Raw genomic sequence first — 14,395 nt, 5'->3', positions numbered from 1 at the left:
GTAAGCGCTATAATCATTCTCAAATCAGCGATCACTACAAGAAAAATAATTTTTAGCAATAACTTTTAGTAACGACTATATTTTTTTCGTTGTGAAAAATTCAAGTTGTTGCGAAATTTGTTGTTATTGCTAAATAATCGTTGCAATAAGAAAAAAATTAACTTCCCCACCACTTAAAATAATTTTTCGATATAATCTTATTTTTTACAACGACAAATTTAATTGTTAAAATTAAATAAATAATTCGTAACTATATATATCATTGTAAAAACTAATTAATATACAGATATAACAAAGTCGTTGCAAATCTTTTACTAATAATTAATGTGGAGAAAGATACAAAATTGAGTTTATTACAATCATCATTCTATTCTATATATACTAAAGCAAAGACCACCTAATGACATGTGTTAACCTCTGGTAAAAAAAATTTTCCGCTCAAATTAGTTTCTCATATACACTTTTTTATAATTTTATTGTAGCTTTCACACCAAGATTACTATACATTAATGCATGCTATTGTAATAAATTTGACTAATAATTTTGCCTATTTAAGATCAACAAGTCTTAGATAAGATTGTCCTACCGTGAGACGAGCCCATACAAACAGCTTATAAAAAAACATAAAAATAAAAAATAAAAAACTGATTTTTAACATGTATATGAGGTGGTGGTTATTTATTTTTAAACACCTTGGGTTTACCCAATTGGAAATTAGAGAAAAAAATTTATTTTCCAAACCTCCAAATTAAAAAAAAGAAAAAAAAAACGAAAAGAAGACTTTTCAGTTTCATTTTCTTCTTTTCCTCCAAATTCTAACCTCGAACACCACCACCACCTTCTTCGTCTTCGTCTTCGTTTTCTCTTCACGATCTCTCTTCATTTTCTTTACTTTCTTTACTTCGTCTTCAATTTTTGTTGCCTATTGTCATAATATGGATCGGATTGGTGTTTTGCAGCAAGAAGACGATGAGATGCTCGTTTCGAATTCTGATATTACCTGTTGGCTCTTAAGGTTTTGATGATGACTTCACTTTTAGATAAACAAACATATTTTCGAGATTGTTTTGTAGGTAAATATCCGATTATGTTAACCGTTGATAACGCCTATGACTTTGTTCGTGGAAGCTGTACGTGTCTTGAATATCCAAGAAGGTTGATAATTGCTTTAGAAGTCAGCTTACTGTTCCTAGAGTAAACATTCTGATGAAAGTTGTAGATGGAGACAGTACACTGTTCCCCACGATACAGGTCTGGAGAAGACATTGACTGGAAGTTACGAAAATTATGTTTTCTGTTTTCTTAGTTAATGTAAAAGATTAAAAGTTTAATTAGTTGCTTAATTAAATTAATTTATTAATTGACAAAAAGTTTTTTTAAATGCCTAAAATGTGGAGAAGACTTATTCTTCATTTTGAATAAGTCTCCTTTTAAATTTAGACGGCTAAAACAAGATCTCCTATATTTTAGGATCTTGTTCTTTTTAACTCCTATGCTATTTTTAGCTTAAGGAAACTGATTTTATCTTTGTGCAAATGACAGCCGGTCATTTATTCTTTTGGCAATTCCACTATCCTTTTATTTTGAGAACGCGGATGATAGTGGGAGGTGTGTCTAAGGTAACTGCTGTCTGTTCCCACTATAAATAGGAGGAACATTGCTCAAACCGATATCCATCCAAGAGTGTCCATTAAAGGGAGATCATTTAAGAAAAATATTTTCTGTTTTTAAATGCCAATTAATTTATTATATTTTTCTTAAGTAATTATTTTGATTTTTAATCTCTTGAGAATTGGCCTTGTAAGGGTTAATGAGTGTTTTGTTGTAATTAGACTCATGAGAAGTCTAAGGGAATAGAAAAGAGAATTGTGAGAATAGAGAAAGAGAAAGGGAGAATAGAGAAAAATAATTAGGCCTAGAGTAGAGAAGCTTCAATTGAAGCAAACTGTTTTATGTAATTGTATTTAATTGCGTAAAACATAGTGAGAATTTTGAAATCCCGGGGGGTCGTGGTTTTTCTTTCTTATTAGGCCAAGAAGGTTTCCACTTAAAATCTTTATCTCCTTTTTATCTTTTGCTTTTTACGTTTAAGCTTTATTTTGTTTGTTAAAATTCCGCAAATTAGAAGAAAAACGAAGTAAAGTTAGATACACAACAATTCACCCCTCCTCTTGTTGCATTCGACCATCTTCGTGTATTTCAACAATTGGTATCAGAGCCCTGTTCCTCATTTAATCAGGAAACCCTGAGAGCAGTATCCTGTTCCCTGGCAAGATGTTGAAGATGAACGAACGCATGGAAGAAGGGTACTCTACGCAAAGGCCACCTATGTTCGATGGGAAATTCTATACCTACTGGAAAAATAGGATGGAAATTTTTATAAAGGCCAAAAATTACCAGGTATGGAGAGTAATTGAAATAGGAGATTTCGAAGTGACGACCATCAACTCCAACAATGAATCAATTCCAAAACCAATCACGGAGTACGAAAAAGAAGACTTTCAAAAGATGGTGATGAACGCTCTTGCGATCAAGCTACTTCACTGTGGTCTCGGGCCAAATGAACATAATCGTATCATGGGTTGTAAAACGGCAAAGCAGATTTGGGACCTGCTGGAAGTTACCCATGAAGGTACAAGTGAAGTAAAGCGCTCCAAGATTGACCTCCTAGTGTCCAAATATGAAAGGTTTGTTATGGAACCTAGGGAGAACATTCAAGAGATGTTCACCAGGTTCACAAATATCACGAACGAATTAGTCTCTCTTGGTAAGATCATTCCCGTTGATGAACAAGTCAGGAAAATATTGAGAAGTCTTCCACAAGATGAGCGCTGGAGAGCTAAGGTCACAACCATCCATGAGTCCAAAGATTTCACCAAGTTCAACTTGGAAGAGCTGGCTGGTTCACTCATGACACACGAATTGCATTTGGGAACAGCTGACAGTTCCCGAAATAAAGGACTGGCTCTGGCAGCGGATGATAGTGAAGAATCAGAAGCTGGTGATGAGGAAGCTGCTATGTTGGCACGTAAATTCAAAAAATTCTTCAGGAACAGCAGATATAGAAACCAAAGAAATAATAAGGAAAGAGGAACTGCTAACTTGAAGACAAATTTTGAATGCCACAAATGTGGAAGTACTGATCACTTCATCAAGGATTGCCCTCAATGGAAGAATGAGAAGGGCAAAGGGAAGACAAGGGAAGCTGGAAGAATGCCAAAGAAGGGAAACTTCAGAAAAGATTTTCGTAAAGCAATGATCGCAGCTTGGGGTGACATTGAAAGCGAAGCTGAAACTGAAGTTCCTATAGAGGAAGAAACTGCAAATCTGTGTCTCATGGCATCTCATGAAGAAACTAAAGAAAGAGAGGTAATGTCTTCTAGTTCTTCTCCTAAACATCTATTCATTTTAAGTAAGGATAAATTAATTAAGTTATTTTTGGAAACACAAGAGAAGTTAGAAGAAAAAATAGCTAAGTGTCTCCAATTAGAGAAAGACTTTAAGTTGAATAAAGATCATATTTCATATCTAAATACCTTTAGGATTGATGTGCAAAGTAGATTTTTTGATTTGTTAGATCAGAATATCATGTTAAAAGAGCAATTGGAGAAAATAAAGCAGGAATTCATCACTCTTAACATTGAAATGAATCTAAACAAATTGCTAGGATTAAAATGGCATGAAAATGATAAATCCACTCATTTGTTTAGCACGAAATTTCAAGAAATGAAATTAAAATTAGAATCATGTGAAAGAGAAAATAAGTATCTAAAAGATCAACTTAATTTAAAAGGAAAAGGGAAAATCAATAAAGTTCCCAAATGGATTCTAAATGCTAAACCGAAAGGTAAAGAAGGTCTAGGTTATGTTAAAAATGATAAAAAGAAAAAGGTCTATGTTGATCTCCCTAGTAGTAAAATCTGTTCCTTTTGTGGTAAAACTGGACACCTAAAATATTATTGTATAAAAAGGGAACAGCATCACATAGCAAATAAAATTCATGTCGAACAGTTATGGATCAAGAAATATGATTCATGTATAATCAACAAGGAACCCAAGGATAACTGGGTTCCTAAACCTAATTCTTAATTTGCTGTGTAGGTTCAAGTGAGGGGGAACAACTCATGGTATCTCGACAGTGGGTGTTCCAAGCACATGATGGGTGACAAATCTAAATTTATCTCACTTGAAGCATATGATGGGTGAACTGTAACCTTCGGTGACAATATGAAGGGTGAGATAATCGCCAAAGGAAAGGTTGGAAGGTCAAGCTCCCATGCCATTGACAATGTATTTTTAGTCGAGAATTTAAAACACAATCTTTTAAGTATTTCTCAATTTTGTGACAAAGGTAACTCTGTTAAGTTTACTTCTGAACGATGCATAATTTCTAGGAACAACACAGGACACCCTGTGCTAGAGGGAATCAGAAAAGGGAACACTTACGTTGTGGACCTGGACACTGTTCCCAAAACCAGTCTAACGTGTTTAAGCGTTATAAAAGAAGACCCACTGCTTTGGCACAAGCGTCTAGGTATTCATTGATTAACACCTTAAGATCAAAAGACCTAGTAAGAGGATTACCAGCAATAAAATTCCTCAAAAATGAAATTTGTGATCCTTGTGCTAAAGGAAAACATGTGCGGTCATCCTTTAAATCAAAGTATCTGGTGACTACCTCTAGACCATTAGAATTAATTCATATGGATCTATGTGGACCTATGAGAACACAAAGCCGCAGTAGCAAAAGATATGTGTTTGTTATAGTTGATGACTATAGTAGATTTACCTGGACTATATTTTTAGTAAGCAAAGATGAAGCTTTTGTTGAGTTTGTTTCTTTTGCTAACAAAACACAAAAATCTACCAACAATCTAATTGTTCACATAAGATCAGATCATGGCAAAGAATTTGAAAATTCAAACTTTATGAATTATTGCTATGAACATGGTATAAATCACAATTTTTCCGCTCCTAGAACACCACAACAAAATGGAGTGGTAGAAAGGAAAAATAGAACCCTAGAATAAATGGCTAGAACTATGTTGATTGCTAGTGGTCTACCTAGAAATTTTTGGGCCGAAGCCGTTAATACTGCATGCTATATTTTGAATCGTGTGTTAATAAGACCAATCACTTCTAAGATACCCTATGAATTGCTCAAAGGTGTCAAACCCAATATTTCCTATTTTCGTGTGTTTGGATGCAAATATTTTGTTCACGTAAATGGAAAACGAAATATAGGTAAATTTGATGAAAGAAGTGATGAAGCAGTATTTCTCAGTTATTCATCACATAGCAAAGCTTACAGAGTTTATAATAAGAGAACAATGTGCGTGGAGGAATCCGTTCACATAATCTTTAATAAAACTAACTTTTCAACAAGTGAACAGGAAATAAACAATGTCAAAATAGGTCTTGCAAATCTAGAAGATGATGATGAAGGAGTTAAAGTGCAAGATCAAGGAACAGCAGGTGAACAGCCAATACAAGAAGATGCAGAAGAAACTGACCAAGTCCAGGAACTGCCAGCACAACAGGATCAGCAGACTGTTCCCAATCCAGCTGTTCCCGCAGATGGCCAAAATGATCCAGCAGCTGAACAAAATGACAATCAAGATGTTGAACAGGAACATGCTACTGTTCCCTCAAGAGAATTTGTACCCAGACCTTGGAAATATCAAAGTTATCATCCTCTTGATTTGATTATAAGTGATATGAATAAGGGAACACAAACCAGATCCCAACTGAGAAACTTTTGTGCACATTTTGCGTTCCTATCATCACTTGAACCCAAAAATCACGAAGAAGATCTAAAGGATTCCGAATGGATAGTAGCCATGCAAGATGAATGAAATGAATTTGAAAGAAATAAAGTGTGGCACTTAGAACCCAAACCAAAAGGCAAGAAGGTAATTGGTTTGAAATGGGTATTTCGGAATAAGCTAGATGAGCATGGAATAATTGTAAGAAACAAGGCAAGACTCGTGGTCAAAGGGTACAATCAACAAGAAGGTATTGATTACACTGAGACATTTGCTCCGGTTGCAAGGTTAGAGGCTATTAGAATTTTAATTTATTTTGCTGCTTTTATGAACTTAAAGTTATATCAAATGGATGTGAAATGTGCTTTCTTAAATGGTTTTCTTGATGAACAAGTTTTTGTTGAACAACCCCCTGGTTTTGAGAACACCTCTTGTCCTGATCATGTCTACAAGCTTGATAAAGCTCTTTATGGCTTGAAACAAGCTCCTAGGCAATGGTATGAAAGACTATCAAAGTTTTTGATTCAAAATAACTTTGTAAGAGGAAAAATCGATAAAACCTTATTCTTTAAGAATAAAGGTTATGATATTTTAGTTGTTCAAATCTATGTAGATGATATTATTTTCGGTGCAACCAATGATTTGTTATGTAAAGAATTTGCCAACCTTATGGGCACAGAATTTGAAATGAGCACGATGGGAGAATTAAATTTCTTTCTTGGTTTGCAAATTAAACAAACTGAAAATGGTATCTTTATTCATCAACAAAATTACATAAAAGAACTTCTTAAGAAGTATGGGCTAAACAACGCTAAAACCAACCATACACCCATGGCTACAAATGTTAGATTAGATGAAGACCTAAAAGGAACTAACGTAGATCAAACAATGTATCGAGGCATGATAGGTTCCTTATTATATCTAACTGCTAGTAGACCTGATATTACTTTTAGTGTTGGTTTATGTGCTAGATTTCAGTCCAACCACAAAGAATCACATCTCACTGCAGTAAAACAGATTTTGAGATATTTGAAGGGAACTGACGACTTGTCCCTATTTTATCCTAAAAGTGATGTTTATGATTTAAAAGGCTTTAGTGATGCAGATTATGCAGGTGATCTAGTCAATAGAAAAAGTACATCAGGTATGGTACAATTTCTTGGCTCATGTTCAGTTTCATGGAGTTCCAAGAAACAAAACACGGTTGCATTATCCACAGCCGAAGCTGAATACGTAGCAGCAGCAGCTTGCTGTTCCCAAATGCTTTGGATAAAACAGCAACTAAGAGATTTTGGTATTAAAGTTGAATGTATTCCTATTTATTGTGATAATACCAGTGCCATATGTATATCTAAAGATCCAGTGCATCATTCACGAGCTAAACATATACATATTAGACATCATTTCCTTAAGGATAACGTAGAACATAAAAATATTGTATTAAAGCATGTCAATACTAATAAACAAGTTGCAGACATTCTGACCAAACCGCTTCCAAGGGAACAATATGAAAAGATGAGATTGGAACTTGGTATGATCAAGCTCCACTAAAGATGGTTGCATAAAATTCCCAATGAAGCATCATGAAAAAAGAGGGTCAGGAATCAACCTCAATATTTTGATTGAGAATCAATTATTGCATGGATCAGGTAAACACGTAATAAAGTTTGTACTATGAATATTCTCTTGTTTGCATGTTGTTAATTTGATCAGACCAAAGCAATATGTTCGTTATTTTCTTTATAATATTTCATAATATCATAATTCATTTCTTTTAAATTACTTTATTTTGATTTCGTATTTTATTTTGATATCATAAATTATATTATCATATTGTTTGAAAAATGTTTAGCCATTTTAAACATAAATAAATAAAAATTTTAAGGGAAACGGTTTAATCCAAAATTCAATCCCAACTCCACTCAATCCTTCCATATCAAAAGCCATGATGAATGGCATTGATGAGATGGGACATGAGGTAACCGTCAGCCATCTTTAAAAAGCCCTACCACATCAAATCACTCAAACTATCATCTTCCCTTCTCAAAACCGTCTCAAGAAACTATTCTTCCTCTTCTCTCAACCTTTCAAAATTTAAACATGAAAACACCAAAATCAAGCAAGAAAACTTCTAAATCAGGAAAGAAAGCCTCTACATCCCACCAAAACATCCAGCCAAAACCCTTAAAAATTGTTCATCCATCCCCATTACTGGACGCTGCACCATCACCATCCCAAGAAACTACTGAAAATGTTGGAACAAAACGAAAAATATTCTCACCAAAAAGTGAATCATCCTCCAAAGCGGTCAAGCGTTTGAAGCAAGTTGATCCTAACAGTGCTGAAGAGATTGCAAAGGAAATGTACATCGGATTTGGGGTAGATAAGTACTGGTATGACTCTACACACTTTCCTCAACTTCATACTATTTTAGAATTTCAAGAATGGGAGGTTTTGATGACTGAGTTTAGTTGTAATCCCATTTTCCCAAACATTATGCGAGAGTTTATTTCAAACTTTTCCAATGACTGTGGAATGTGTTCTAGTATGGTTAGGAACATAAAATTAGAGTTTAATAGCGCATTGTTGGGGGAATGGTTCAATGTTCCAAATGTTGGGTTTGATACATATTGTGTTGGTGCAAAGATAGTTTTTTCAGGAATAAATGAAAAAACGATTTTTAAGTTTTTAGGGGTTGCACAAAAGAAGGGTAAAATCAGTCACAATATCTTGTCTTCAATGCATAAATTACTTTACAATGTTGCACGAAGATTCATTTTGCCCCGAAACTCCAAGAGGAGTGAGGTGAGTCTACGTGATGCAACCTTGATTTATTGCATGGATAATCAAATAAAAATAAATTTTCCATCTTTGATGATATCACATTTATCTGACTGCATTGAGAAAAAGAATGTTGTTGGCTATGGGGGGCTGTTAACATGGATTTTTCGCAAGTTTGGGGTACCATTGGATGGGCTGGAGTTCCCAATGGGACCCAATATGAAAATTGGTGCAAGATGTCTGAAGAATTTGCATCTCAAACTAAATGATGAAGGGGTGTTAGTAAATGAATCAGAAGAAATAGTTGATGTAGGTTCTAATGAGGAGGAAATAGATGAAAAAGGAGAAGAAAGAGAAAAAGAAGAAAAAATAGAAAAAGAAAATGAAGACGAAAAAGAAAATGAAAAAGAAAAGGAAGAGGAAGTAGAGGAGGAAGAACAAGGGCCTGTTCCCACTGAAGAAGGAAAAGAAGGGGAACAGGAAGAGGGGGCAAGAAAAGAGGGGGAACAAGGAGAGGAAGAAGCTTTAGGAGAAGAAGTGCCTCATGATCTCTGTCATGATTGCAGTGATGAAGAGGTTGTGATTGCATTAAGGAGGAAGGGTAAAGCAGTTCAAAGGAAGAGTAAGAGGCTTGCTTCAAAACAAAAGGCTGCATTGGTTGATGATATCACTTCTGAAACCATTCCTGAGCCTACTTCAAATGAATCTCTCTCTCCCCAGCCAACCACTCCACCACCAAATCACTCTCCATCACCACCTCCATCACCTATTCACTTTACACCACCACCATTTTCATCATCTCCTGGTATTGGTTGTGCTGATCCTATCTCTACAGCTTCCTCACATTCTGTTCTCTCCAAGCTCATTGACCTACAGTCTCAATTCAGTGCTTTTCAAGATGAAGTTCGTGTCTCACTCGCTTCAATTGTTGATCAGCTTACCATGATGGAGAATCGTCTTGGTGCAAAGTTGGATACAGTAGAAGTGCAGACCGAATATGTGGATGAAGAAGAGACTGCCCCTTGAACCCTCTCCCTATGTTTTTGTTAAGATTTAAATGGCTGTTGCATTTCACAAACAATTTCACTTTTTACTTTGTACCATCTGGGGTACATTGTTGTTGTTACGTTGAACATTTGCTACTTTTCTTTGCTTTTATTAATGGTCTGTGACAACTAACTATATGCAGGTTTGATTATTGTTCATGGCACTTACTTTTATTATTGTTTCTTGCTTTCATCACTGACAATTCTATATGTTTTGTGCTGAGGATTGATATTCCTTATCTTATTTTTGATTGGTGACAAAAGGGGGAAGAGAATGCACAAACTTAAGAGGAGCTGTGTGAATTGGCAGTTACATATCTCAATTGTTTCATATTGATTCAATTATGGGAGATAATGTGTTGTGTGCAAGGATCATGCTGCTAATTATGATGCTGCTAATTATGTTTATGATAAATTTATCATTTGTGTTGTTTTTAACATTATGGATATTTTGGTTAATTGTTTGTTTTAGTTTAACTGTTTTAAAGTTGTTTCTCTTGAAAATACTTAATACTTTTTGTTAGTCTATTTTATATTAGTTCTTCTTAGTTTAATTATTTTTGAAAATTTTAAAACATATTTGATATTATGTTTTATAGAGTAAGTTGGTTTATGATATGCTTGGTAAATGATATTTACTAAGTTAAGAAGAGTTGTTTTAATCTCTAACATGCTCTTCAATATTTGCTTTACTCTAGTATACTTAAGTTTGTTTATAAAGTTTGTCATCATCAAAAAGGGGGAATTTGTTGGCTCTTAAGGTTTTGATGATGACTTCACTTTTAGATAAACAAACATATTTTAGAGATTGTTTTGTAGGTAAATATCCGATTATGTTAATCGTTGATGAAGCCTATGATTTTGTTCGTGGAAGCTGTACGTGTCTTGAATATCCAAGAAGTTGGATAATTGCTTTAGAAGTCAGCTTACTGTTCCTAGAGTAAACATTCTGATGAATGTTGTAGATGGAGACAATACGCTGTTCCCCACGATACAGGTCTGGAGAAGACATTGACTGGAAGTTACGAAAATTATGTTTTCTGTTTTTTTAGTTAATGTAAAAAAATTAAAAGTTTAATTAGTTGCTTAATTAAATTAATTTATTAATTGGCAAAAAATTTTTTTAAACGCCTAAAATGTGGAGAAGACTTATTCTTCATTTTGAATAAGTCTCCTTTTATATTTGGACGGCTAAAACAAGATCTCCTATTTTTTAGGATCTTGTTCTTTTTAACTCCTATGCTATTTTTAGCTTAAGGAAACTGATTTTATCTTTGAGCAAATGACAGCCAGTCATTTATTCTTTTGGCAATTCCACTATCCTTTTATTTTGAGAACGTGGATGATAGTGGGAGGTGTGTCTAAGGTAACTGCTGTCTGTTCCCACTATAAATAGGAGGAACATTGCTCAAACCGATATCCATCCAAGAGTGTCCATTAAAGGGAGATCATTTAAGAAAAATATTTTCTGTTTTTAAATGCCAATTAATTTATTATATTTTTCTTAAGTAATTATTTTGATTTTTAATCTCTTGAGAATTGGCCTTGTAAGGGTTAATGAGTATTTTGTTGTAATTAGACTCATGAGAAGTCTAAGGGAATAGAAAAGAGAATCGTGAGAATAGAGAAAGAGAAAGGGAGAATAGAGAAAGAGAATTAGGCCTAGAGTAGAGAAGCTTCAATTGAAGCAAACTTTTTTATGTAATTGTATTTAATTGCCTAAAACATAGTGAGAATTTTGAAATCCAGGAGGTCGTGGTTTTTCCTTCTTATTAGGCCAAGAAGGTTTCCACGTAAAATCTTTGTCTCCTTTTTATCTTTTACTTTTTACGTTTAAGCTTTATTTTGTTTGTTAAAATTCCGCAAATTAGAAGAAAAACGAAGTAAAGTTAGATACACAACAATTCACCCCCCTCTTGTTGCATTCGACCATCTTCGTGTATTTCAACATTACCGATAATCATTAACCTATGGAAGGTTTGATTTGATAATTTGTTGCATTTTCGTTGTTGATTTTGTTAATTATTGATTCTTGATTTCATCTGTTTATTTAATTTGTGAGTACGTTAATGGCATCGATTAGAGTTTTTGATTCGCCTGGATTCTATTATTTTGTGTTTCAGTTGTTGCGCAAGCCGAATCTGCTAGTACTAATAATAATAATGCTGAGATTCAACCTGTGGAGGATCCATCTTCGTCCAGGTTTACTTGGAAAATTGATAATTTCTCGAGGTTGAATGCTAACAAGCATTATTCGGAAGCGTTTGTTGTTGGCGGTTTTAAATGGTAGTGTGAATTTTTTATGTTAGTTGTGTAGTTTACTTAATGGCGAAAATGGAAAATGTCGTGGTTGGTTAGTAAATATATAATTATTGTTGCAGGAGGATACTTATATTTCCTAAAGGGAACAATGTGGATTACTTGTCGATGCATCTTGATGTGGCTGATGCTCAGACTTTGCCTTATGGGTGGAGTAGGTATGCACAGTTCAGCGTAGCTGTGGTCAATCAAATTCATAACAAGTATTCGGTGAGAAAAGGTATAAATTTCAGTAATTGATTTATGCTTTTTTGTAAGTTGCAAGCAACAATTCAGATGTCGGATTGGATTTGTTAATTTATTGATTGATATTGAAGGTATTGCTTGATTAGAACTCGTTTTTTGTAAACTTATTAATCAAGGGCATATGGCCTGCTTTTGAAGATGTATATTTCAGGTGGGGCATAGTTTATTTGTATATTTTTAAATACTTTTTTCTTTTAGGTATGTTTACACCCGGAGTGTTAGAGATGGATAACAATAGGAGACGCAGTCTGCTTGTGTGTTGCATCTCCATTGTTATTTAGGTTTTGAGTGCTGCTTATGAATTATGATACTCAATGTGTTACCCTTTTACACATTTTAAGATCCACTGAAAGTACCCTTAAGTTTGTCCTCCCCATGCTAATTTATACTTATGGACTACATTTATTAAGCAGTGGCATGGCCAATTTCCTAATGGTAATAAAGTTCTGATTCTTGGAGAAGAAATATCTTGCTCTTATTTGTATGTTTAAGTCGTTTTGCTCACCAATGTGACACTTCATACAACATGTAAATTTCCGTTGTGTAAATTTGCAGATACACAACGCTAGTTCAATGCTCGGGAAAGTGACTGGGGATTTACATCATTTATGCCTTTAAGTGAGTTATATGATCCCAGCAGAGGTTATCTTGTAAATGATACCGTCGTTGTGGAGTCTGAGGTTGTTGTTCGTAAGATTGTGGACTATTGGTCCTATGATTCAAAGAAAGAGACTGGATTTATTGGATTTAAGAATCAAGGAGCTACATGCTATATGAATTCACTGCTTCAGACACTATTTCACATTCCTTATTTTAGGAAGGTCAGCTTCAACTAGTTTATTCAGGGATTCCTTATTTATTTAGTTATTTATGTTTTTTTTTTTATAAAACGGGAGAGCTAACATGTAGTTTGCATGTGACTATAGGCTGTGTATCATATGCCCACAACTAAGAATGATATTCTATCCGCAAGCATTCCTTTGGCTCTTCAGAGTTTATTCTACAAACTTCAGTACAGTGATAGCAGCGTTGCAACAAAAGAATTGACTAAATCTCTTTTATCAATGTTGCAAAATTTGTTGTAGCACCAAGGAAAGTCCTCTCTTCTAGTATTCAGGTTATATATGTGACTGTTTTTCATTCAAATTGGTTTAATATTTTTGCTGAAATTGACAGTTTTTCTAAATGCGATACTGGAACTAGTTTCTTCTCTTCATTTTAACAATAAGGTTTGTCACAGTGGTGTTTATGCGTCTTAAGGTTGGATCACTAAAAAATGCTATAGTCGAGGGTGTACGATTTTGTGTCTTATAGACTTTTAATGTCAATTGAAGGTTGAGATTATAATACCAATAATCTAAATATTGAAATGCTCTTTACTATTTGTATAGATATTTGATTGATTGGTTTATTGGTTAGATCCTGCTGATGTGGAAATAAAGTGCGTGAAAATGCTTGTAAAATTATTTATGAGTAAGTACTATACTACTGCATCGTAAATGGTTTTACTTTGATATATTATTTAGGTTCTATCTATTTAATCATTTTATATATTTTATATGTAAATGACTAGGGGGCTTGTGAAGTTCAGTAAAATTTTAATGTATTATTAATGTCTTGCAGTTTTCCCCTGGGGCTCCTTCAACTTATTCTCAGGAGAGCATTGATCAAGTTTGAGATTTATGGATTTCTTACGTTGTCAAACATAGGCAACAAAAGTTGGAGAAGGAAGCAGAAGATTTGGATGATGTGTTATAAGATCATATCGATGGAAATTATTAAAGATTAGAATTCATGAAGAATTTTGATGACACTTGACTTTTGGAATAAGATAATTGTATAGTTGAATTCTAGTCTAATTATATGATGAAATGGTTTATAATTTTTGCTTTTGGTATAACATATATGAACGCGTATATTTAATGGTATATATGGATTAGTACAAATTATATCGTATTGGTATTTTTATTTATTAATATAGGTCTTTTGTCATATAAATAGTGGTTTAAAAATAAAAGGAAATTGCAATTGTACGGCTTTTTTATTAGTAGTTATTGGCAGGGGCAAAGAGAACACCTCCAGTAATTGCTAGTTTTCTTTGGTAAGGGAAAAGAGAATACCTCCCTAAAGCAGGTGTTCTCTTTGGTGGGGTTGTAGATTTTTTTACAAATAGCAAAGAGAACACCTCCATAAGGTGCAAGTTTTCTTTAATGTGAAGAAAAGAGAACACCTATTTGT

The 14,395-nt window shown here is 34.0% G+C and overlaps 1 pseudogene; it reads left to right on the top strand.

Moving 5' to 3' along the window:
• Positions 1-935: 935 nt before the first annotated feature.
• On the top strand, positions 936-13,946 carry LOC130826484 (ubiquitin C-terminal hydrolase 12-like; annotated as a pseudogene).
• Positions 13,947-14,395: the final 449 nt, after the last annotated feature.

This window comes from Amaranthus tricolor, chromosome 11 (assembly GCF_026212465.1).
Source record: "Amaranthus tricolor cultivar Red isolate AtriRed21 chromosome 11, ASM2621246v1, whole genome shotgun sequence".
NCBI classification, from domain to species: domain Eukaryota; kingdom Viridiplantae; phylum Streptophyta; class Magnoliopsida; order Caryophyllales; family Amaranthaceae; genus Amaranthus; species Amaranthus tricolor.
This window is presented reverse-complemented; position numbering and strand designations above follow the sequence as displayed.